The sequence below is a fragment of the Heliangelus exortis genome, chromosome 3 (assembly GCF_036169615.1).
Source record: "Heliangelus exortis chromosome 3, bHelExo1.hap1, whole genome shotgun sequence".
Classification (NCBI taxonomy): domain Eukaryota; kingdom Metazoa; phylum Chordata; class Aves; order Apodiformes; family Trochilidae; genus Heliangelus; species Heliangelus exortis.
In genome coordinates, this window is record NC_092424.1 from 53,215,252 (window position 1) to 53,242,507 (window position 27,256).

General features: G+C 40.3%; 1 long non-coding RNA gene across 1 annotated transcript; it reads right to left on the reverse strand.

The window, feature by feature from the left end:
* Positions 1 to 142: 142 nt before the first annotated feature.
* On the reverse strand, positions 143 to 25,861 carry LOC139795526 (uncharacterized). The gene is made up of 4 exons (XR_011725548.1): positions 25,680 to 25,861; positions 24,748 to 24,867; positions 22,158 to 22,253; positions 143 to 652 (listed from the first exon to the last, which is right to left on the reverse strand). It is a non-coding gene; the product is annotated as an uncharacterized lncRNA (long non-coding RNA).
* Positions 25,862 to 27,256: the final 1,395 nt, after the last annotated feature.

A 27,256-nucleotide genomic window follows, 5' to 3' on the forward strand; every position in this document is an offset into this window, starting at 1 on the left:
TGTAGGTCATTTATACACATTCTAAAATAATCTTAAAGGCCCTGAAAAATGCATAATATGACAACTAAAAAAGTTTTGTCCATGGCATGTAGTTTATTCTTTAGATAGAGCCATACAGTAAGAGGGTACTGGTACTTTTTCAAAAAAAGTTAAATTTCAGTTAGTATTTACAGACATTTTCTGAAATACTTATGTGTGTCTTTAAAAGCAAAACAGGGGAAGGTGGGAAAGAAAGCAGAAAGGAAGGGAACTGGGAAGGAAGGCAGGCAGGCAGGCAGAAAGGAAGGAAAGAGGGAAAGGAGGGAGACTTTGCAATAGTATCTAGAAAATTTAGGGACCTATGTTTCATAAAGCAGCAGAGAAAATTGAAATTTTAAGTCTGTAGATATCTGTGCTTATTTACTACTTTAGATGCCCCACTCTTAAGAATCAAACCTGATGCTTTGCAGTCATCTAATTTAAAAGCTGTGCATATTTTTGAAATTAGACATGTACCAAGATGCTGAGGCAGTGACAACATTCTTCATGGGTGCTCCCCAGAGCAACAGGAACAGAAAACAATGGCTGGTACAGAGCAGAATTGAACACCCACATGCCCAGTGAATGCCACTTCCACCAGTGACTGCCTGGTTTGTGTTGTTTTTCAGCTTCACTGAAAAAAAAGGAAGCAAGCCAGCCTGGGTTTAACAAAACAGTTTTCAAGACATAGTTCCTTGCTCAAGGGGCAAGTAATAGCCACCCAGGAGCTAATACCACCAGCAATAATCAGCCAAGCTTCTCATGTCTAACTTTCCCCAGCACAAGCCCTGTCTCTATACTGGGAAAGCTCAGGATCTCCTATGCTCAACATATACACAGTATTTACATATACACTCCACTCTAAGTCTCCACATGCAAAACAAGATCATGCTATGGTCTTCACTGGTAAAGATCTATTGACCACAAACATTCAAGCTAATAAGCATTGCTAATTTAATCACACAGTAGCCAACTCTTTTAATAGGTATGACTAGAAAATCTAACAGATACAGAAAATTTTACTTGTAAAACACCCAAGTCAGATGTAAGAGGTAATCTGTAGATGCAATGCTTTCAAAACTGAATCTGGGTGGACTAAGTAAAACAATCCCCTGAAATATAAATTACCTTGTCTAGCTACTAGATTTCCAAAATTTTTTGTGCTAAATTTTGCTTGCATGGCTGTGCAGTAAAAGGGCTACAGTGGTCACTTTTCCAGAGATTTCTTCATCTCAGACCAGCAAGTAAGAGATACCAAGTACACAGTTTCTAAGTGTGCTCACATCTGAAGTAAACAATTTTGCAGGGTTTCATGTCCAGATTAAGACAACATACTAGGATGTTCATTTAGAGTGGTAAGTCCCCTAAACTAGAAGCAAGTGTGGTACCAGGAATCCTCATGGAAGGCTGAGCAGACTACAGATGATAGCTGTTTCTGCAGACTGTCTGTGCCTACACATTCAGTATACAAGACCTGCAGTTATACCAATGCAGTGATCTTTTCCAACCTGAGAGCTGGCAGCTCAGATAGGCATTTATCTTGACACCACCGAAACAGGACAGTGCTGCCCAGTGAGGAGCACCACAAGGTTGCTCCTTCCATCCCACCAGTGGTTTAGAAAAGTGAAGCAGTGACCAAACGAAGGGTAAGAATTGCGTGAAGTAGCTCCAGCATCTGCTAACAGCATGGGAGACTTCACTTTCCACAGGTGTAGGAGCACATTTTCTCATCCTGATGCCTCCCCAGACTCCAGCACAAAATGTGTCAAAATTCTTTGCATCTCCCCCTCTCACCTTACAGCATACAAAGACTGCAAGGGCAGAACCTGCTCAGCTCCATGCTGTGCATGAAAACATGTTGCCTCTGTAGCCAGAAATCTTCCTTTGTTAGCTCAGCTAATCATACAATCACAGAATGGTTTGGGTTGAAAGGTACCTTGAAGATCATCTAGTTCCAACCTCCCTCCCTGGGGCAGGGATGCCTTCCACTAAACCAGGCTGCTGAAAGCATCACCCAAGCTGGCCTTGAACACTTCCAGAGGGGGGGCATTCCCCAAGTTCAGCCTGTGCCAGTATCCTCATAATGAATGGCAGCCTCAGCATGCACTGTTTACACTGGCCTTGCACTTGAAATCATGGATTGGGCCAGGGTGCCTGTCAGCCTGAAGCTGGAAAGCCCAGAGCTGCCACCATGGTGCCAGGGCAAGCGGCAACCTACAGATGCTATTAGAGTAATAGTGTCACAGAGAGACAGGCCAGGGGATCTAGCTCAGAACCATGAATCCTAATTGAGAAAGTTAAATACAGACAGGCCAATGTGAAGATATCCAGCCAGCAATTGCACCTGCACACTGGTTAGGGCAATGGTGTGCATTAAACACTCACTTTCATCTCCATAGGAATTAGCAGATGTGTTGACTTCAGCCTGCCCAAGTGGAGTCAAAACCCTTTGAAGTTCCTTTGTGTTAAAGAACAGCTGCAGCAAACCTCAGCTTAATCCCAAGTTTACCTAAACTGCTTAGGGCATATATCTGGCAATATCAGCTCCAGGTGGCCCACAGTGGGGATTTAGGGTTTTGCTCTGTTTATACAGCAAGGAAAGTGGTGGAGCCAGCATTTGAATACACTTAACAGGTACAGCAGCACGACTAACACACCATAAATAATCTAGGCTTAAAAACCCATTGAAGAATAAAAGATATTATAGATTTTACTGTAAGCATTAAGCAGAGTATCTAATGCAAGCTAAAGATTCTGGATCTGCCTTGTCCCTAGCTGGGGTTTCCCAGTGCAGTAGTGAGCATATACTCATGCTCTCCACTAAATAAACAAGCATGGCATCACAGCAATAAAGACAATTCCAGCATTAAGAAGAGGGAATGAGGCCAGGGCTAGTCAATACATGTGGTCACAGCCATGAAGATGAACGCCAGGGCAATTGCAAACAGCTAAATCTAAAGACGGAAGGAGATCTTGCTTCACAGTGCAAAAAGGTCCAAATAAGGTCAGGAAAAGTCAGCCTCAGCCTAGTATCAGTTATGTCCCCTAATCTAGGCAAACCCTTGAGTGTTTCCTTTCAAGTCTTCTACTTGACTCCCTCAGGACTCGGGCTTTGGTTTTATAGCTGCTATTTTCTACATCAGATATAAAATGCAAATGCACGGGAAGGCACAACAAAGTTTGAAACTGGCCCAGAAGGAGGCTGGAAAAATGGAGAACTCCTTGTCTCTGTCTGATGAAAGGGAAGGAATCAGAAATGCTGAATGTAAGCGTAGTAGATAAACACTGTATTAAATAAGCATATCCATTCTTAGCCCCTAAGCTAGCAGAGCACAGAAGCACATGCAAAATCAGAAATGTTTGAGCAGTCCTGTTTATTTCAACAGAATTACTCCCATGCTTAAAGTTATGCACTTTTAAATGTTCTGTTGTACCTCAGTCTTAAAAAGCAGTCATTTTTTCACATCCTTGACAAGGGTGTTCCAGAGGTGTTAATTTTGTGATTATTACAAATAAGACACTGAATAGTACTGTGAGGGAAAAGATAGGTCACCCATTGCATGAAATAATTGAAATGAGATTTTCATTCCTAAACTTTGCTGTCTCTGACCCTTTGAGTTTGCTTTTCCTGATTAACATAAATATTCCTTCCTACTCATAGGGTAAAAAATAATTGCACAGTGAATAATTTTGTTTGCACTTCATTTAAATACTTCTACCGATAACTAACAGCTAAACCCTCAAAGCAGTTTTCACAAAACACTAAGAAATGAGATCCATTCTTGCCTAAAAGCCAGGTTAGCTTATGGTTAGCTTATGAAGTGTTCTCTACAGTTTCAAATGGTCACAACAATTCCTATATGAAGCCTTGACAGCCCTTATATGTTTGCTCATCTGTTGATTCACACTAAAGCAATGACACATTGGTAGGTAAAGCTCTTCCTATGTAAGGTGAGCAGGACTTATCCTTGTGTGCTGGGCAAAGCTATACGAAAATAACAAAATTTTTAAAATTATTAAGTCTTTCAACAGAAAATGCACATGATCTGTTATAGTCGCTTGGACTTCTTTTATATTCATTTACAAAGCCTTCTTAACCTGGGGTGATACAACCCAAAAAGCTGGCAAGTTTTCATTTCCTTTTATTGTGGGCTGAAGATACAGTTTTCTTGTTGTATTGACCTTTAAAGCTTAAGTTCATAATGGGCTGCAAGCTAAAGCAGATGAAAGGAAGAGTTCCCTCACCACTGTGCTTGAAAATTCCACGAGCACAAAAAGCCAAAACTCCTTTCCTCTTTGGAGGTTGCTCTCCAGGATTTTACCCTGGCACTTCTTGAACAGACTGCATAAGAGAGATGTCTTGTCTTGTTCTGCTGGTTATCATTCTTGCTTTTTTTTTTTTTTCCTCAGAACAATTTCAGCAAAGACCATAAGCTTGTGACAGAGTGAATTTGTGATCTTATCCAATCATCTGGGCTGTTTGCAAAACTTCAGTAGGTGGCAGCGTTTTGTTGATAAATGTTTTGTTATCCAAGTGATCTCATTTAGTGCAACTGTTGCAATATTAATAAACTGAACTTATGATTGCATTTGCCAGGACTGAAAATATTGCCATCCTATCTGGCATTTGCTCTTATCTGAACTGACAACAACATCCATTGTATTTATAAAAGGGGGAAAGTCTCTGTCTTTGTATGTCTTAGGGGCAGAGGGGAAAGGGAAAATTAGGGGAGAAGCAAAGGAAGATTAAGATTATATCATTTACATTGTTGGCCACTTGATTTATGGTTGTAATACATGACCTTTCTGGCAATTTGGTTAAATTGTCACCACTGGGGAACATATAGTTCAAAAGAATGGTTAACTGGCTATTCCCTCACCCCTGGCTCACCAGTTCAAACCCAGCCAATATCGGCAGCATCTGAAAGTTGTTACCACTTGGTAACTCTTTGATGATCTGCGTTCAGTTCCTACTGGATGGATGAGCATGGCATGAAAAAATCCCATCATAACTGCTGTTTGAGAAGCCAAGATTATAAAGGGCATCAAGACATATGATTAGATATTTTTATCATTAGGTTTCTATGTAACATATCCCCAGTTTTGCCTCTTATGAAAATAACATCCTTCTTAGTCCAAAGTCCAACACAGTCCAAAGTCCAAAGCATAAAGAACAGCTTGTTCAGAAAGAGACTGTCCTCACAGTCACCCACCTACCATGCAATAAAAGAAAAATCAAAGTCTCTGACTCAGTTGAATACTCAGAAAAGAAAATCAAAGTCATTGGTTTTATTACAGACCCTTCAGATTACAACTGATTTAAATACACCAGGATTTGGGCTAAATCCCTCTACCATTAAGATGCATTACAAGAGTGCCATTGACTTAAACAGAAAGAACACATTTGGACCAATACAAAACCTTCAGAAATTAGATATGATAAACAGAGAAAAAGTAGTGAAAGAGGCCTTATGACCACATTTGCATACATGAACATAATTTTTTCTTATTCAGGAAATTCCCTAAGATTGAGCAATCAAGAAGGGAAAGATAGAAACAATGTTGCCAAATATCGAGGTGATTTAGACCTTGCAGAAGAACTTGCATAAAGATTAAAAGGTCTTTCAGCCTCGTGAATGAAAGAGAATTGGAAAGAAAAAAGACACAGCTATTCTGGGATAGTGGCATTGAGATAAAAAATCATTTATGTATGGCTCAAAGCCTACATAAATACCCGCTCTCAACTTTCAACACAGATTCCAGTGTCGATCCTTAGGGCAGAAGTACTACTCACTACACTCCTTAATACTTGCCTCTGTGATTTCACTTCTGCTCCCTGTCAGGGTCACAGAGCTGTATTCTTCTCTGTCTTTTAATCTGACCTGAAAATGCTTCATTTCAAATGATGCTTGGCAGTACTCTGGCACTGCCACCTGGAGACTCCTGCCCACCTTCACAGGAGGTGGGAGTGGAGGAAAGGCAACTTACTGCTTAATTTCAAGTATCCAACTTCAAGTTACCATGTTAGTAATCTGATTTTTATATTTAATCCATAAAGAGAGACAGGACCTTTTGAAGGACGATTAGAAGGGCTCTGAACTGCACCCATAGAAGCTTGATCGCAAGGTCTGTCCACGCAACTGAATTTACCACAGTGACACATAAATCAGTTCCCTAAAGTTAAAACAAATGCACATTTTCTTATTGACCCATTGCTTCCCTTATTTGTCAGTATTTCCTTTTATTTCAAGGATAAGTTCTTTGGGACAAGCGTCATCTTTTTGTCCTGTATTTGTTTAGCATCTATCCCCATTGGGTACTAGACCATGTAAAGTAAAGAAGTAAAGAAGTGTGTGCTTGTTTCTAATCTACCTTTCAACTATACCTTGCCCAGAGAGTGCACCCTCTCACCTGGCACAGGAGGACACTGCCACCAGCTACTGAATTGTTCTCTTACCTCAGCTGCTCCTGAACCCTGAGCATTGTGGTAACATAAATGGTAATAAATATCACTAATCTAGGACAGAACTAGGACTCTTCTAACTGCTGGGAAAACTGTATTTTGTGACTAGGTTAATAAGCTTCAGGCTTCTACTCTTCTGAGACCTTTGGTCTATGAGGAGAGATCGTGTGGCTGTAGCATTAAGTGTAAAGGAACATATACAGGTAAAAAACCTGTAATCTGAGACAAGAAATTGCTTTGTAGCTGCTGAATCAGAATTGATGATGAAATGCAAAGAAGCTGCAGACAACTCAGCATAGAGTCCAGAAAGCCAAACGACACAGAAGTGAAATTCAAATCAAATTCATTGAAACAAACAATGTAAGCATATATTGTCATCAAAGGAATATAAAACTGGGAATTCCTAAATACTTGAAGCAGCCTAGGGATGGAAAAGAAGCTAAAAGTTAATAATGATGGAATATTCAATAACAGATTTGGATTCCCAGTCTGCAAGGCAATTAGGTCTGTGATTATTTCTATTGAAATCAATGGAAATGTTTTTGTTCAACTGCCTTGTTTCTATTAAAACGACTCATCTTCATGGTACAAGGATGAACAAGATCAGTTGAAGCTGAGGTGAAGAAGGGGGATTGATAACTAGATTAGTTCAACAGATCTTCGCTGCACAGACCAATTATAGGTGCTGTGAAAAGGGATTTCTTCTTTATGAAGGCTTTTATGTTGCCATTGGTATTTATTTGTCTCAATTTGTTGGAGAGCTGATACTCCGCATCAGCACTTTGAGGCTGAAATGCTTTCTCTCTGCAACAAGACTATTACCTGTTTAAATATGTAGTGCATAAATACAGATGTTAGTGTGTGCACAGTGGAGAACACAGCATTTAAATGGGAAAATTCTACTAGAGATGAAGGATATTGTATCCATAGATGGCCTCCAGAAAGTGTGCTAGCCAGGGCAGACTTCTTCAAGATGGAGGAAGATACACCATTTGCTATGCCTCAAAGCAAAAATATCTCAGCTTGTTCTGATTCAGTGCTTTTGCTAACCACAGTTTTAATCACAGCTGGATGAGAAGACCAATGCCTTCTGTACTGCATGACTGCTGGAGTCTGAACACAGGCCAGTGCATTGGCCAAATCACTTTCCTGTCATCTTCTGAGAGGCTTGGAGATTTCCCACTATCTTGCTTGCACAAGAAGGTGTAGGTTGCCTCTCTTTTACTTCATTTACACCTGTAACAGCAAGAAAAGCCTAAGACAGGTGAAGTTAAGGTAGTGCCTAGCTGCCTTATTCAATACACAAAGGCAGACACTTGGAAGAAAACAACACACACTTTTGAAATAGAGGGCTAGACCTCAGCTACAGTAGCATAAAATCAGATTAGCTCCACAGAAGCTGGAGTTATCACCATCTCACAGTGGTGATGCAGTTCTGAGTCTGGCCCACAATGCTGTAAGTATCAAAGCTAACTTCTGTCTCTGTATTATACTGTATGAATACCGAAAAGATTTTACAAAGCTTCAAAATAAAGGAAGGGCAAAGAGTGCTGGGTAGATAAGCAGAAAAATAAGAGTTTGCCACTTAGTCCTCATTTTGAAATGTCTAATCCAGGTCATGAAGGACCAGGCTAAAACTCCCACGCATGTTAAGTATGCAGTGCCCTAAGGTGTGTGTCAACAATACATAAGTGCCTACTGACTAATCTCTTGAAAAGGAATGGAGGTTGAGGAAAGCTGTGGCTTTTTTCTCCTCAGAGAAAGAAATGCAAATGCAGATCGACCCGTAATGAAAAACCTTCTTATTAAACTGTGTTTTATCTTGAAGCAGTCCTTCTTTTCGGAACACATCCAAGCAGAGATAAAGGCATCTTACCATACTCATTAAATTGTGCATGGTTTGATGCAATCAGACTCAGATCATTTGCATATGGATCAGTTTAATCTAGTTCTTCCTGTCTAGCACCTATTGTTAATCATGCCTAGACTCCCTCCCCCCTTCCCAATACTCATTCCCCCTCCTCCTCCTCCATTCCTTTGATTCAAGTAGATAAATGAATAGGCATAAGGACATCAACATCTTTCTGAGTGATCATCTGCCTTGTATGCTCAGAATGTCCCATGTTTCTCTGATTATGTCCTGGTCGGCATCCCCTATGTTCTTTAGAGTCTCTGTCTTTGCTGATTTAGGAAGACCAAGGTAGACAGAGGAAGAATATTGACTCAGGCTGTAAGCCCCAGCTTAAGTTTACCTCTAGTCACAAATTAACTAAAATTTGTGTTCTCAGCTTATTCTGTGTCATTAGAAAACATGTCTCTGAGTAGCATGTTAAACTGAACAAAGTGACTACTTTTCTTTGAGGGGCTGAGTACTATTTCTGCATTTAGCCAGCAGTGGTGATAGCTGCTTTTACATAATTGATCTACAGTGCCAGGCTAACCTTACTCTAAACAATTGGAACTTTTTATCTTTTAGGAGCAATACTGTTTGGGTCTTTCAATAGCAGTGCTAGAGGTCTGTAAGACTCTTCCTCTGAGTAGCTGAGTTTGTGCTGCTTTTTCAGAGAATAATTACAAGCATAGGTTGAATGACTTTGCCACAGATTTATAGCCATGGATCCCCAACCTTAGCTTTGTGTTTCACTTCAGGGTTTTCATTTCATCGTTCAAGATATTCTGTCCAGCAACATCACAATTACTGCCTTGGGGAGGTAATAGGCTTTATGACTGTGAGGAATGCAAGAGAGCAAGAGATTGGGCAGTTTATACAAAATGTCTGGCATGGTGTTTTCTTCACTCAAGCCTGATGCTGTGCAAGTGTGTGGAGGAGATGTTCATACACCTATATTAAAAACAGATTCTTGTTTTCAGTTTTTGTGTTGTGTTTGTCCATAGCTCTTATATAAAGCCATCTTTTCACATGACCAAACTAAACAAGTCCTTTTTTACTTTCTTTCTAGAACACGAATAATACATCCTCTGAAAAATGTTCTTTTCAAAAGCATAATTCCTTCTCTGTCATAAGGACAGTGATACAAGTGTGGCTGGATCTGGAATTCATTCAGCCAACATCACACAAAGTGAGCCTGATCTTTCCTTTGTAGCAATAGTGACCTGGGTGAATTCCCAAGTCCAGAAGGGATTTTGTACAAGACAGAAAGTGTGTATAAACAGTGCAGGAGTTGAGGAAAGGGGTGGAGCAGAGCACCCAGATTTGGTATCTCTAGTATAATTCTCCAGGAGGTGTGTATTACAATTGAGACTGCTTTGATTGCAGCAATACATGGACCTCCCAATCTGTGATGCAGGGGAAAGAACGGGCAAGTAAGATCTCAACAAAATGGGACAGATGCAGACCACTAATAGAGCTGAACATACACATCTTATGCATTAATATACAAATTAATTTCTGCTGATTATATTTCAGTTTAGGGTGATGCATTATTTATATTAGAAGTCCTTTTCTAGCATCTCATGAGTAAGGAAGTCACAGCTTATGAGGCGAAGATGAGCTCTTCTTAGCAAGGGGCAGTGTCTGCTGTGTCTTCATTTAGTACATTGTGCTGTGAGCTTACTGAGCACCCTTATACTTTGCTGCAGTTCCAGACAATATGAGAACAAAGACTTAATCTCTGACAGTTTTTTCTGCAGGGCATGGAGAACTCCATTAAGTCTGCCCACTTTGCTGCAAACAGGAAAGAATTTTAAAAATCGTGCTAAAATTTTTAACTAAACGTTTTTAGACATCAGTTGTGCATGGCAGAGGAAGTGGTTATATACAATTTCATTTCCTGGGAAGGACTAAGTACCAGCTTAGCACTACTTTACACAAATTTGCTTTACACAAAATTTCTTCCTCTGAAATTTTATGCCTGAAACTACAACAACCTGACAATTTTTCCCTTGTTTGAAGCACAGCAAAGGTTCCTTTTGCAGATCTTGGTGACTGCAGCTGGCTGAATCCAATGATTTACTGTCAGCAAGAATGTAAAGATGACTATGGCTCCACTAAGCCCTTTTCTGCTGCTAAGGTAGCAGTTTTAGGTTCCTTGTCATGATATAAGTGAAAACATCCCAGGAAAGCATGCACTGAAAGAGCATGACCTAAGGTTTAACAACCTTCAGAACTGTATTTGCTGATTTGGAGTAATTGATTTTTCTCAATCTGCATGTTCCTTTTAATTTAATTTATATTCAGTGTGCATTATTTTAGACAGGAGAGGTGAGGTGAGGTGAGGTGAGGAGGGGAAGTAAGTTTACACCCTCTGTCTCCATATTAATGAAGCAACGTCCTTATAGTAGCCTCCATCCCTGGAGCTAGGGGGGTTCCTGAGACCAGTAAGCTGCTGTTCCTCTGTGAGGCAGGTAAGAGACAGAAAAGAAGGCTGCCCATGGATTTTACATGTATTTTGAATCATAGAGTTTTTTAGGCTGGAAAAAAGCTTTAAGATAACAGAGTCCAGCCAAAAACCTTTCACTACCAAGTCCACCACTAAACCATGTCCTTAATAAAATTTGCTAAAAAAAGAGGAAAACTAAGACTGCAGTACCTTGAGCTTGCTTCATATTTTTATGGGAGCATATTTATGCTCACGGATGCAGTCTTACTTGACCCCCTTTCTTTTCCAGTCTGTCCCAAGATGTCTCTCTGATACCTGGGCCTTGCTCCTCTGCTTTCCAGACAGCTGAAACTCTCATTTAGCTCCATTGAACTGTGTCTATTTCTTCATCCCATTTTGATGCCAGGACGCTAGCAACAGGCATAGCAATGGGACTTTTCTTTTCACTCAGTCCCTGTGTCCAGAGCTGCATCAGCTGCTGGGACAAAGCACACCACTGCTCTGAGGTCCCGGGATACATCCTGCTAGGGGCAAATTACAATTTTGGGCAGTCATTGCACAGTACAAGACAAACAAAAATCAAGAAAACCCCTGCTTTTTAGCTTAATTGGACCACAGTTTTGCAATGCCAAAAGAAAACACCTCTTCATACCACAGCAAAAAGTTGGACTTGATGATTTCAGAGGTCCTTACCAACCCAGATGATTCTGTGAAATTCACAGATTTCTTTCAGAGGGTAGAGGACCCTGAGACAAACTGCAGTCTGCATATTGCAGTCGCAGGCTAAAGGAGGGCAAGTGACCAGAGTTGGAGCTGGGAAAAAGTGAGGCACTATTAATATCACCACTGTATATAACAGCTTTCATCTGCACGTGAATACCATCCATGGAGTATCATTTGCTTTTGGAGTTCTTTTTTCTTTTGTGCATTCTAAATTCAGCAATCATACGTGCAGAGGGAGAAAAAGCAAGTGTAAATATTCAGTCTTCCATTGAGTAAGGATTCTACAGGAAACTTACTATTCTTTCCTTTTGTTTTCATTCCTGCCACATGCTCTCTGTCCTTGGAAAGTCTGAGAATCCATTCTTCTTAATGAACTTAATGGTAGAACTGAAATACAGCAAGATTGGGCTCTTTCTGCCAGGGAATTACCTTGAGACCCTGGCATCACAGTAGGTTGTGATATAAAGCATTACAGGCACATGTCTTAAAAAACTCCATCACTTCCAACAAGCTCTGCAAGCCAAGTTTCTCTTTCCATTGAAATTTTGCAAACAAATTCAAACAAATAAGCTTTTTTACAGCATATGAACGCTGAGAGAAAACTTCATTTAACTCAGTGCTGCTATAGAATAAAGTGGGATTGAAATGAAGCAGTTCTCTTTCAGTACTCTTTGTTATAAATCAAATTAACTAAGAGAGCCTGAAACTCATTACTGAATGGGCAGTCTTTATAATTGTTGTTCACTAATACAGATTAAATGGTTGGAAGGTAATAATCATCCTTTCTACTCTTACATTTACGGAAGTACCACTGTGCTTTGCACTTAACATAAGTCACGTATAATACCTGCTGTTCAAGAACAGGTATCTATTTTGCCTGTCTTACTTCTTAGATCATCTCTGCAGTATTAGAGTATTTCACAGAAATGTGGCTTAATGATAGTGCTTTCAGTTTTTCTTCTTCTTCCTTCAGTGAACAGGTGCTGGATATTGACCAGTGCAGACTTCTTGAGTTTAGTGTAGGAGGACTATGTCATTAGCACTTTATTTGTCATTTGCCTCTGAGGCTTACTTTTATCCTAGCTATGTTAAGGAATCAGTTCTGGAGATGTAGGTTTGTGACAGAATAAACTCAGTTTCCAATCCTCAAGACCTGGGCTGTGCTTGGCTGTGGCTGGTGACAGCCCCACTACAGTGGGAGGAATGGGGACCAGACAGAGCAGCCTGTGGAAGGTGGGTGGTGTGGGCAGGGGGCAGGAAACTGTCAAGTCTATCCTGGGTTGTGAAACATGTGCACCTACTTCTGCAAAAATAGTAATTTTGCCACAGCAGCTATGACCAAATACTTTCAGTTTATCTAAAAGTACATCCCCGCTAATCAACAAATTCAGAATCTACCCTTGCTCTCTGATCAAACATGAGGTCATTAACATGAAAAGAAGAATGTGTGGAAAGGGTCTCTTTCCTCACTGATCCCACTTCTTCAACTAATGAGCAGAAGCATTATGTAAAGCACTTTGCAAACTGATCCAGTATATAACCAGCTTGGTTCCTCTTACATTCTGGGCTTTCCAAGTCCTGATGATCCCAATAGATATGTACTGGATGTGGTTCAGATTCATCTTCATGAAAAGCAGATACAGTGATATCTTGCACTTCCTTATCAGAAATACTTTGTGAAAGATATCCTGTACAAAATTTGCCTTAACATAGCCATATCAGATCACATACTCATAGTAAACTGTCTAGTGTTCAGATATTTTTCTTCCCCTCTGTCATTTTTAACCAATAAACTCTTACAGTTTTTCTCCATTACTTCTAAAGCAAATTATCCTTTTTTTTACACTGTAAATGTCATCTTGTTTCTTTCTGTCAAAACATAAGACTCCTCAGCTTCTTCTATACTATAATCTAAACTTCACCTCTGTTCACAGTGCCCCCCTCCCCCCCACCGCCCCCAGCCTCACACCTTCAACAAGATACACTAGCACACCTTTACTTTTTGTGTCCAGGTCATTAATGAAATTAAGACTGGTCCCCAGTCCTCATTCTTTCTCCTGTAAAAAGCCGTGCACTGTGGCACTTAAAAAGCATGTTAATCATACAACAGGGAAATTTTTATGTCTTTGATGAGTGAGATTGGTCCATCCTATCTGTGAGCCAACATAATTTTCCAGGTCAATTAAATGAGATGCTTGGTGTTTGCATGTAAGTTTCAACTATAAAATTTATTCTTCGTTTCTCTCAGTGTCCTGATGTGCTGAACTCCTGAAGGAAACAGAAGACTGTCTACAGCACATCAGCCAAATCTTGTAAGCCTCAGATTGCCTTCTTGTCTTGGAGCTGTAAATGAATGTAACACTGCTTATTCATGTGCATAAATGTGCTAGAGATAAATAAGTGAAGAACTTACTAGACTACACAGGGTGCATTTCACTGCCCATTGATTTCCAGCATGCATATCTGAAATTGCAGCACTTAATGAGCACTTTGTCCTAACTGGTGTCCACACTCTCTTCTCAAAGACTTTGAAGAGTAGGATTGTATTTGAAAGTCATAGACAGAGCCCTGTGCAGCTTGAAGTTTCTGCTGGTAAACTGATACCTACGGTACATCCATGCAGGTTACATCCACAACTGCGCTATCCTATAGGCACATAATAGGAGAAAAAACCAAAAACACTCTTTGTAGAAACAAGATTAATAATATACACCTCCTTCACAGCCACCTTGACATTATTAGCAGTCATTGAAAAATTGGTTTTGGATTGCAAGGAATTATTTAAAATTATGAGTGTCAAGAAGTTTTGTTTGTCAGAAAATACTACACAGCCTGTTAGGAGTTTATTCCAACCGTGAAAGCAGTATCTTACGGCTATTCTGTCACCAGGAACACCTAAATTCTCTCAGTGCCATGAAGCAACTAACACATGGTATATAACTTCACTACATAACCAAGGATAATTTTCCTTTTTCCTAATCCACAACTGGTTTTTTTACCTACAAACTCACAAGTAAGTCTCACATCAAATCAGGGGCTATCTGCACATCTGAGCTGGAGTTTCTGGGTAGAAGCTGTAAATAGCTACCAGTTTTTTCTGAAAAAAACTGTCTCTTACTGACTTCTGTGTGCACTTTTCTGCAATTCTATAGCTAGCACAAGCTAAGCAAGGTCAGACAAGGTCAACTGTTGGAGCAACAGACTTTAAGGTAAACTCGCCTAGTGGAGGAAGCAATACTGGTAATCCTAGAACTTTTTTTAACTTGGTATTGCTAAAGCAAGAGTCAGGGCAGTATGAAAAGTCACTGTTCTATTAGAGGACCCAGTAGTTAGAATATCTGGAAAACAAAAAGCTTTTTGGCCACTTGTGGTAATAAGAAAATTCTGGATGTGTACAGGGGGTTGTGATGATCTAATGTGAATGATCACACTTTTCCTGCCCTGTGATCCTAGCAGTTCTTCACAGCTCACCACCACTCATGAGTCACTACCTCTATACTAGTTCATCTGCTTTTCCAGTAAAACTCTCTCTCAGTTCTATCCTAAAATTGCTGTGAAGCAATGCAGAGCACTATTAGAACAGTTGCCACATTATACCATGTCTGCAGCCATGACTCGGCTGTGGATAACATCGTGTATATTCCCTTCAGTCTCTACTCAAATATCCTTTGTACTGCTGTGGGGTGAAAAGCATTAAGAGGCTGCAGGATGTAATGAGAAATGCATTAGCCCTTTCATATGGCAAGTCTAATACAATATGTATCTTAAATTATAGAACTATTCCATCATAGGTATGCATTCTCACTTTCTTTCTACCTTGGTTGTTGCTGTTGTTCAGTTTAATCCAAATCATAAAAATCTGAAATCATCTTCTTGTTTACTGCCTTTTTCTCCTCCACGTCACCCCCCTCCTCATTTTTATCTCTAAGCTGCTTGAAAACAGTTAGTTACCCAGCCCTGGAGGTGAAACTACTCAGAGAACTTCAAGGTTATGAAATGCAAAAGCTTGGCTTTTATTTGTTTCACAGTCAGAGAAGGCAGTGAACAGGATGAAAACCTCTGTTGTGAAGCTCTGCTCACACATAAAGGAAGCTTTAACTGAGCTTAAAAAGCAAGTGTATTTTCACACAATTAGGAAAAACAAAACCCCCCACAACAATGTTGAACAAATAGTGGTGTTGTTTATATCAATTAAGTTGAAAATTTAAAATAATTAAAAAAATATATTTTTAAATGGCAAAGAATGAAACCAATGGCCAAAGAAAGCAGATAAACAACATTCAGGATGCTACTGCTATTTTTGATAGAAAAGCAAAACCAACCATTGGTGAGAATTAAGTACTCACTGCAGAGAAGGAGAAGCATTTGAAGTTATCAAAGAGATAAGTCTTGATGTCAAAAAAAAGAGGAATCTTGGCTGAAAGGACATTTAAAGCTTTTGCTTTAAAATGATCTGAATTTTGAAAAGTCACCCAAAAAAGGTATAGAACAAACCAGGGAGTTCAAGAGCTAATAGTTGTAAAACAAAGAATAATTGGTGGGATCTTAACATAGGAATGTTTTAGAGAGTTGAGGTGCTTTGTCTTGAATTGCTGGTTAAGTCATTAGGACTCCCACTTTTCTTTGTAAGTCTTGTAACAGTTTGCTGAGACATTGCAAAAGAAATTAAAATAAAACCTCCATTTTTCTTTTTCCCTGGGTGGTGCCTGGAAAACAATACATATTTATGTGTGCAGAGTTGTCAATGCTTTACTAGTAAGCGTTATCCATATTCAGTGATATGGTTGCACAATTACAAAGCACAAGAGCTTGTATCTCTCATGAAGATGTACAATAGGAAGCTGTTTGAAATACTGCCACAGTTATTGCACCCAGGTGCATTTTTACGCAGCCCTCTTTGTCAGAAATTTGTCCTTGTGCTCTAATGGTGACAACAACTAGATGCACTCAGGTGTGCCAGAAATTGTACCCTATTAAACCACAGGCAAACTGGAGGTGGATTCAGAGTCTGCTGGGCCTGATCCCCACAGTGCACGTCATGCAAGGTGACCTTGGCTTTTGTGGGGAGGGCTGGGAAAGCAGTCATTTCAATACCCAGGAGCAATCAGATTGCAAACTTATTAGTGGTAATTGCCACCTTATGCACCAATTTCCCTCAGAGCTGCTCCTGTTGGTCCCCAGGCATGAGTTGCCTTTGCTGGCAGCACAACCTGCTCCCCAGGAGCAGAACCCTCCTTGGGAGGCAGCTGCCACGAACTCCTGAAGCACAGACAGATAAGTAATAAAGCCCTGTTCCGGGCAGATGTTCCAGCTGCTGCCCCTCAAATCTGGGTGCAGACCCTGAATTGCTACAAAGTTCCAGGTTTGGGACATGGCATAATACAAATCCAAGCACAGATGACTGCTACAGTGAAACTTAGGACAGGGATGGTTTAAAATGGCTGCCAGCACTTGCAGAGTCTTGGGCTGGAGCCAGGATACATTAAAATATTTCTGGTAGCCTCAGAAAAAAACAGTCTGACTTTCATAGGATGGAAAGGGGATGTGTATCTGTATGTTTGTTTTGTGGTGTATGTATGTGTTCATTTTTAGTGAAATCATGTACTTCCAACATTTCCTTGATTTTAGGAGGATTTCCTCATAATTTGTGCCAAATGAAACTTCCTTCAGTTATCTCCCTGCTGTATCTTCTAATAACTTGCCCTGTTTTCTAGCTCTGGTCATGGCTGATGAAACTAGATTAAGCTTCCAAAATTACACTGCTGTGAATCAGAGCTAGAGAAAATAGCAAGGAAGGATTAAATATTGTCCCTGTGCTGTGCTTCAGCCAAGCTGAGTTCAAATCACTGAGGAAGCAGAGCTCTCAAAAATCTGTTCTTAAGGTGCGTGGGGGAAATGTCATCTTCCCAACACGTAGTGGTTTTGGTTAGAATGGAAAGTAGAAATCTATTTTGAGACAGTCTGTTTTCCTCATATTCTGGAAGAAGGAAGCTTTGCAAAGCACATGAAAGTCTCTTGCCTGACTGCCAGCCCATAGGAATGGTTGGGAGAGGAACCACACTTGAGGCTCTCTATGGGAAATACAGAAAAATGCCATGGAGGTGAAGAAAAGAGCTCAAGCCCCACTTAGTTCTAACCAGACTCGGGTTGTGTTTATGTCTAGCAAGGAAATTAGACTCCTTAATTTAAACCACTGGATTTGTTACTGATTCAGAAAACACTGACATCCCTAAACACCTCCATCCACATGGTCCTACGTACTGCCCTATGAAGGCACAGGGCTAGCAAGCTGTAGGTGAACTAATTCAATCACCAGAAGCAATATTACCACCTCAGAACAACTCTCCCCCTCAGATCAGGTAGCCTTACTGGCAAACAAGGTCTTTCTCCTCTACTACTTGGTGCAGAGTTCAGAAGATATCCAAGACATCCCTTTATCATTGCCTCAGGCTGCAACACAAGTCAAAACTTCCTGTGTGGACTGCTATGAGGAAATCACTTTTTGTTTCCATGATCTGACTCAAGCAGCTCCTAGGCACACAGAGGAGGGCTGAACTTCCTCTGAAAAGCTGTGGTGTAATTTTGCCTGCAGGTTGATGCTTGCCCTCTCCTGGTATCAGCTCCATCTGGTGTGACCACCAACAAAGGTAGTCAGAAAATCCACACCTTAAGGCTTCTGAACTGGTATTAACACCCATTGTGAGTAATTTTTTTTTTTATTATTCTCTCCATGTGGCTATTATTGGTTCCAGGATTTAGATTAAGCATTTTTAAGTACCTTAGGGAACTTAGTAGAGAGGTTAGCACAGGTATCGATTGCTGAAGGGGATATGACATTTTTAATTCTGGTCACACTTAAGAGCAGGATGCACAAATGTCTTTCAAGGGTAGTTTAGGTGTAGTAGGTCCAGTCTATATGATCTCTTTTGAAGGCACAGTTGTAACTGGTACCAATGATCCAGCATTTGTGCATGTACCTACATAACTCGTCAGTAGTTTAGTCATAGGGTGAACCCATTTCTTTGAATGAACTGCAGCTCACTCGGGCTAAGCCAACATACACATTTTGGGGAGTAAATAGCAATGAGCTGATTATATCTGGCAATTTGAAAACTTATTACACCTGTGTGGAGAGGTTGTGAGCAAGCCACATCCCAGCAGAGTACTGGAGTGAGCTCCAGGAAATAGCAGAGTGATGGTCTCAGGGAGGATTATCCCATCTTCCTTCAGCTCCCTCAACTGCTTTGGCCAGAGGTCCTGTCATATATCTTAAAAGGTTTAAAAATGGACTTTCTTCCTCTGATGAAAGTTAATTGCTGTGCAATGGTACCACATGAGGGATGTGTGGGATGGGGCTGCCCATCTGGGCTATTTTTTTGTGTAGCAAAGTTTAGAGTTAGGATGATGTCCAGCAACTATCTGAAGCCTTGAACTCCATTTTCTGTAAATTTCACATTCCTATCAGGAAATAAATCCCTCTTTGATTGGGGGTAGAATTGAAAAGCTGGCAGGTTACTGTCTTCATTACTGTCCCTGCAGATATAAATTTGCCCAGTCACTACATAACTGTGAGTGACACAGGGGGCATCTCAGGCCAGAGCCCAGTTCAAAAGTCAAAGAATCACATAACTCATGTTAAGAGTGACAATAGGCATGATCTTGCTGGTGATACGCTCAGTGAAGATAGAGGGGACAGAAGTTCAGTGGCAAGTACTTTATCTTGGTGTCAGTACTGATAAGGCCCTCCTATAGCTCCTTCCCTATGTAAGAGCATCATTCACTTAATACTGACAAGCATTTTTCTTCTAACACCACTCAATTTCTACTCTTTCTAATGAAGGAAAACAGTTTTGCTTTTATTATGTTATGTCCAGTGAAGTTAACGAGCCTCTTAGACTGCAACAAATCCTTTTTCTGTTTTGTGGGGCATCTAACACAGCCTTTGGCAGAGACACAAACAGCAATACTTCTCCATATGTCCAAGCCTTTCCTGCCACCTGTATTCCAGGAGTGCATTTGTCTGACACAGAATCCTGCTGAGTTTTCAGTGAAAACACAGTCACGCCACACAGTCAAGCCCACAGTGTCCAGGTTTGGCTTGGCTCACTAACAATCAGCTGTTTCCAATCAGTTTCTGTTCATCCAGTGCCAGATTGGACTTTCTAACAGTGCTCTTGGTAAAAGCAATTAAAAAATGCTCTGAATAATAATTAGTACATATTACAGATATTCCAGATTAACTACCAGACAATCCTTGGAAATATTCGATTACAGTTACCTAGTGTCTCGTGACAGAAGCTACAGATGTTTTATATGCATTTATTTTTTCATTGAGTGGATTTTATATATTTAAAGAAAAGAGAAGATAAAAAACCCTTGATTTAGATTTGAACTTTTCTACATTTCCAGATTAATCACAATTGGGATTCTGGTCCATACTTAGCTCAAGGCTCTTCAAGTATGAAATGTACTTAGATCAGTTGGGCATCTTAACAATTGTTAAACACTAATTTCTTCTTTCCTAGTCCATTCCACTTCTGTCAATGTACTGAGTCAATTCCTGCTCTGGTCCACTAACTTCACAAGAGAAATAACACTCATGAACAAGCTTGTAGCTTGTTCCAAAGTTGGGAGCAAAGTGGGACAATAGAATAACACTGTACTTGCATTGGATGGATGACAAGAGACCAGCCAGCTGTAAAGAGGTAACTTTAGACAAGAACAGTTCTTTGCAGCCACATTAGGGAATTAAACCACATTTGATTTAAAGGACTTTTAAAAGAAATCAAGAGAAACATACAGTAGTAAGAGAGGAAGAGGAATAAAGGAAAGAGTTTCAGGACTGAAGGTAAGTCAAGAGGCCAGGGAAAGTGAAGTGTTATCACTGATGACCATTTACATATATATCCCTTTCCATATGACAACACATCCTGCTGGAACTTCAGAAGTTTAAAATGCCAAGAAGTTTTAGAGATTTCTCACAACTTAGCTTCCAGTGGATCTGAAACTGATGTTACTCATGCCAAGGCACTACAGTGCTGTTTAGCAGTACTAGAAAGTACTGCAAGTAACAGCATCAGTTGGTGAAATATAACAGCTGCTCAGATTTTCTACTTCAAGATTCATGATTAACTCTTCTTCATTAGAGAATTTGGTGAAGATGGATATTTTTATTACTGTATTTCTCACGTATTTTCTATCAAGTCTAGTGGAAAATACGTGAGTTTGAAGAATTCAATACATCTCCACAAAATTAGCATCGGTTTCTCCTCCAGGTTTTCTCTCCTTCAAATTTGTGCTATGCTCTGCCTTATTGAAAGAATGAGACACTGATCATTATCCTTCTTGTCAGGCGATGTCAGTTTTGGGTGTCAATTCAGAGTTTGTGGCAAGAAACTCGTGCAAAATTCCTTAAAATCTTTTCCTCTGATTCAGACTCAAAACTAAAGTGGAATCAACTTACAGGAAGAGAGGAAATGAAGAGCACTCTTCAAGCCTGTCCCTCACCACGCAAATGAGTTGTGCATCTTTGGAGGAACACTTAAAGGTGTTGGAGATTTCTTATACTGTCTGCTTATTTCAGTATTAGTTTTGTTGAAATTAATTTTAATAGCCAACAGTTTTGTGTTTAATTTTAGTGACTTGGTCCTGAAGTTAGCTCAGAAAATCTCATATGCAAGGAACACTTCAGAAAATTTTCCCTGTACTGGTGAATATGCTGCAAACATCCTAACATGGGGGCCTCAATCAGGTAGAAATTCTGAAGCTCTAAATTCCTTCTTGTTCCTCCTACAAATTAAATAGCTTTTTTTCCTCAGTTAGCCTCTCAACTCATCCTGCTCCTTCTACTTTAAAGCTTCTGTTGTCATTCTGGGCTCTCTAACATGATACGCATACTTATCCCAGACTGGTAGAATTTCTGTCATATTGAGGAAAGTCTGTGTCTTTAGCTTTCCTAATTGAGCCTAAGAAAACCAGCATGCCATGTATGTCTCAGAGCAGAGGATTTTCTCTGCTTCCAGGACTGGACCATGCCAATCTCAGCAGCTTCAAATAGCAACTGCAATTGGTATGTAAAGATCTATCATGGAAAGCTGCATGCTGGAGCAATTTGTGTCTCCATGTGCCATATGTTTAAGTGAAAGAGTGTGACAATCACAGCAGCACACTGTCCAGAAGTCATAACCAGTTAACAGAATGCAACATGATTGTTGGCAGGCCTGCTGGTCTGGGTCATGCAGCCAAAGCTGAATTTATAAAACACGGTAAACAGGATGGGCAGAAGGAAAGGGCTACTGGTATTTGAAACTACCCATCGGCCTGGTATGAATGCTCTCCAACTGTCTCCCAGTTTTGCATTTCCATTTCTTTCTTCCTGATTGGCCCAGAGGAGGACTTATCTACCTGCCCTGCCACCAGAGAATATCTCTTGAAGAGTGAGCCAAATTTAGACAAGGGTACTCCAAATTTTTACTCATGAGAAGTCCCAACATCTGGAGGACATCAAGGATACTAGAGTGGGACTTACATGCTAGAGGTAGCTCATAGCTGTCACGGGAGAGATAAAAACAGGATTTACAGGAAAAATGAAGACCTTTTCCCATAAAGAGTACCTGGCTGCAGATGCTGGCACAGCCACATAGCTGCACAGCGACACATCCAGTCCATGCTGCGTTGCTCCTGAAAAAGACAGCTTCCATCTTCCTATCCTGGGGAAAAAAAAAAAAAAAAAAATTAAAAAAGATTTTAAAAAATAAGATTTTTTTTTTAAAAAGTGTATTTGAGGTGGCTCTGGTATCTGCCAAAGAAAGGAGTGAGACTCGGTGTCTCATGCAGGGAGGAGGGAGATGTTTGTGCTCAGGCAGCAATTATACCCTGAAATCCAGAGGCTGACGGTTGCTGCTCCAGGGCAGCCGACTCCGCTTCCTGCAGCTGCCTGCTTAATACTGCAAAGGTGATGAAACCTGAAGGGAGCCACTGAACAGGTTGTAATTATGACTGACACAATGATGCCTTGTGCAGACATGTAACCATAGAACAAAACACCACAGTTAGCTAACAAGGGATCCGTATAAGGTTTTTCACTGGCACTGTGTCTCCTGTCTGACACTTCTGAAATTGGAGGTAAAAAAAAGCATTGTGAGCCTCAGCATTCAGAGACATAATAGACCAGACAAGCTGAGGGTAGAATGCCAACATCTGTCCCTTTCAGGATGATTATAGCAGGTTCTGTTTCCATGTTGTTTTCTGCAAAACTGCTTTTCTGACTTGCAGTTTTTTCCTTCATAAATGTCTCTTCTGGGTTGTCTCCCTGTGATGTGGTTGATTACACTGCACCTCTGTCTCTATCAAGCACACAATTTTCTGAAGAATTTCAGATATCTATAGGGAGGCATGAGTGTACCCAAATCCACATTATCAAATTATTCTCTTTCCCCTTTATCTAGGGGGACAGAGAGGCTTTCTTCAGTAATTATTCTTCTATACAGAGGGCTGAGGAAAGGACACTGGGACAGCCTGTTCAATCAGCACATCTTTGGAACTTCTTCAAGTATTAATGGACAAGAAAAAAAATTTCTGCCCAGTGAAAATATCTGAGCTAAAACAGGAATCTCCTAGGTTTCTATAATAATAATAGTAGCTAGGAAACAGGAGGAAAGACTCATATTCATTGCTAACTGCATAACTGCTGATCTAAAATCCTTTTTTCTTCCCCCCTTCTTGAAGTGGAACCTATAACTGCAATGGCAGAAGACCTACTTTTAATCATGCATGAAACCAGCAACCAAAGTTTAGAGCTCAGGTGGGAATCAGGCAGAGCAGGAACCTGTACTAGATGAGAGCTCTAACAGCATGTGAGATGAGGAAAGAAGGAATTGTTTCTGTCACTCCAGTGGTAAAGATACAAAAACTTCCACTCTTGTTGTTGGAAATTTTATGCAGTTGAAGCTTTACTAGAAGTGGTGCAATCCCACACAAGATGTCTATCTCAATCCAGTTTCATATTTTTAATGAAAAACATTTTTGTAGGAAATTTTCCAGCCGTTTGCTGATCCTGCTGACAGTGCATTTGCCTTCCATGGAAATTCCATGGAGTACTCTTCCCCAAGAAACTCATCTGAAACTACCCAGTTTATTCACCTCTTATACCTCATTTTCATGGTTCAACTTTCTCCCATGTAGAAAACTGAAAATTCCTTGCTTCATCCAGTAACTATGTCATTCTTTGGAAAGAACCTCCTAATCCCCCAAGTCCAGCAGTCAATGTGTAAATCTTGAGCACTCTACTAAACATACCAGGCATATAAAAATCTTCCATTTTACTCATGGCCATTGCAGTATGATCTGGTATTTTATCTATTTTTGTCCCACTTTTGTGGGATTAATTGTCCCAGCTTTTTTCATATTGTTGTCTAAATAACTAACTCTACAGCTCAATAACCATACTGTTTAATCTGTCATTGATGCCAAGTTCGCGTAATGTCATTTGCACAAACATCAGTGGCAAATGCTTCATTTTTATGCAACTACAGATTATCATTCAATGGCCAGTGCATTTGTCTATGTGATTTTATTCAGAAGATGTATGCATGTTTCAGATTTGGGACTAATAACTTTAGGGATATAGTGGTTAAAGAAAAACTGTAATCCTATTTATATTTTCCAATTATTTCACTGTGTTGAAACAATGTGATTCACCCCCCTTTAGATGTGAGGCTGGAGAATGGCCTGTGGAAAGCAGTTGCTGTATAAATAAATATACAGAATCATATTTGTGTCCCTTTGTGGCACACACTGGCACTGGTTACCAGTCATTTATTTCTCCTGCTGTGCAAAATGTTGAACACTGAGAATTAACTGAAAGCAGGTTTTCCTTTTCTGGATTTTAATAGAGAAAAAATACCAAGCGTGCCTTTAGGGCTGCTTTCTGAATTCTGCTTTGGATTCAGTTCTTACCTAGATCTTGTTTAAATGTATTAGGCTGTCACTCATCTAGTTTAGCATCCTGTCTTGGGCAGTGGCCAGTGCTTTCAAGAGGGCTTTACATGCCCGCAGGAGAAAGGGATGGTAGGAAATTAGCAATGTTTATGATCAGGAAGAGAAAGGGACTGAATGTTATTTCCTCTTACAGTTCTCCTTACATCACATGGAGTGAGAAATATAAGAGCAGGTGCATGTAATGTCAAATTATGGCACACATACCACTGGAAATGCAATGCCATGAGGAAGATGTTGGAATTTATCTGCAGAATGTTGTCAATGCAATCAGTCGCATCCTGTCTTATCCAATGAATACAGTATCAAAAAGCAAATTCATCATGCCTGGGGAGAGAGAGAAGAGAGTCAACAGGGAGCACCTTGAGGCCCACAGTGATAAGCATTACAGAGGTTGATAGACATCACAGATTGGACATAGATGTAAGAAACAGGTTCATAAGCCTGAATAGCACACACAGTGGCGTTGCATCTGCAAATAAGGATGGGAAAAATGGTTGTCACAAGACTTGAACAGAAGACATCATGTGCAGTGCCTCGTTAATAACAAAGGTAGATGTTTTTAATTTTTTATTTATTTATTTATTTCTCTACATTTTGGATGGGGTTTTATGACATTATCAAATTCTTCATTGCAATAACGGGGGGCTGAAGTTGTCTTTCCCTTTTTTTAAATAAATATAAAATGTGGTTGTTAGAAAATCCTAAAATTCCAGATCAGGGAGTTTTATATATATAAACTGCCTCTATATTATATTAGAGCTCACAAATTAATCAAGAGAAGCTAGTGACATCTGAAAGTGGGCAGGGAATCCTAACAGGCCCCCAAGAGAGTGTATAAGGAGACACTTTGGCAGAAAACTGTGCTGACTTTCTATAAAAAGAGTGCAGTGTAGTTAATTTTAACCACAGATTATGCCTAATTAACTCATTATGCAAATATGTACAGAATAAGACACTGTCATCCAAGGGCCCAAAAATCCAACAACCATGTTCTGAAAGGTCACATCCTAACCCTTTAATACAGAGAATGAGAGAAAGGGGAAAAAAAGAGTCAGAAGAATGAAAAAAAGCTCAAATAAAAGGCTTTACTGCTGGAAAGAACAACAGCCGGAGCTTTTCAAAACATAACCACTTACCTTTTTAAAGAAAATAAATACGTAGTCTGTTCTGTGCTTGCTCTGTCTCTTTTTCCCACGCCCACTCATCTCCTTTCATTTCTCTCCTTTATTCCTCTCTTTCAATGTTTTCAGCGTGCTTCTTTGTTCCCCTTTCTCTCTGGGTCAGCTGAAGCTCTGAAGACCTTGAAAGAAGGATGACAGAGCTGTAGACCAAAGAAGGAGCAGAGTGATGCAAAAAGCAGAGGTGAGGTGCCAGTAAAAGGGGGTAGAATCAAGATGGAGGTGGTAAGGGATTGTTTGTGGTTTCTACCTGGCAAGAACCTACTAAAATGCAAGGACTTACTAGAAAAAAAATTTTAAAAAAACACTCTGTCTTTCATTGCATTCATCCTAGGAAGAAGAGTCATAGAGCACTGAAAGTGTTGATCAAAATAATGCCAGATAATATGTCCAGGGAATACACCAGATATATTCCTACACATGTCTGCAAGCATCTTCCACTCAGCCTTAACAAGGAGTCTCTAACCTTTTTTTAAAACTACAGGATATTGTGACCCATACTTCATTTCCTTGGGGGTAGACTACCAGCTAGCATTATCCAACCCTTCCTGTGTCTCTTTTCTTCTTCTTGCTTTAAGGAACGAGAGTCAGGGCAGTCAGCCCAAACATGTCACAGCCATGCACTCTGAAGTGGGTGCATGGTCCTGTCACCAGTCTCCTTTTGCTGCCACTGGCCTCACTGAGCAGCCCTTCCAGTTCCTCTATCCCACAGCCCCCACAGCTTTGTCACTGTTCAGTAAGTGTTCTTTCTGTGCAATATTTCCACTTACCTTATTCATTTCGCCCCAAGCCTCTCAAGCTTATAATATATGTTGAGTATCCTACTTGGTCTGATGTCTTACCAGAGTAATGGTGATAATATTTTCTCTGTCCAAAGAAGCTTGCCTGGCATCATATGCCATCCGAACAAGATTCTGAGTTGTATTTCCGAGGGAGATGATACCATCACACTTTTGACCTACTTACAGATAGAGGCCCAAGTCTTATCTACCAGATCCATCTGCAATTCCCACTCCCGTTTCTCTGTGCATTTACGTTCATGTTCTCCCTCTGCATTCCTCAGAGTGCAATAAATCCCACCTGCCAACCCCTTCGTCACCTCCACCTCAAAAAGGATTGCTCCAAGGTCAGGCATTTCCCTTGCAATGTACAGCTTAACCTGATTTGTGGAGGCAAAGCTTTGAAATCTTTAAAATAAGGCTAAGGTACAGTAAAGCTTGCAAATGAAATTCTGGTGGCAAACTGGAGTATGTCCCTCTCCAAAGAATTGGAGCAAAGGGCACTGTGCCACCTGAAGCAATAAGAGCTGGAATTATGTTATTTATTACTCTGCATATAAAATATACCTCAAGTAGAAAAGAAAACAAATGCAGACAACAGAAAGCAATCAAACCCCCACCCATGCAGATCAACAGGAGAGAGGCAGAGGGACAAATTCTCTCCCAGTCTGTCTGCAAACTTACAGCAGTGAACACCAGCATCAGCCCTGGCAGCTTTAGAAACTGAAGAAACTAAAAAGGACAAAGGTAGGATGG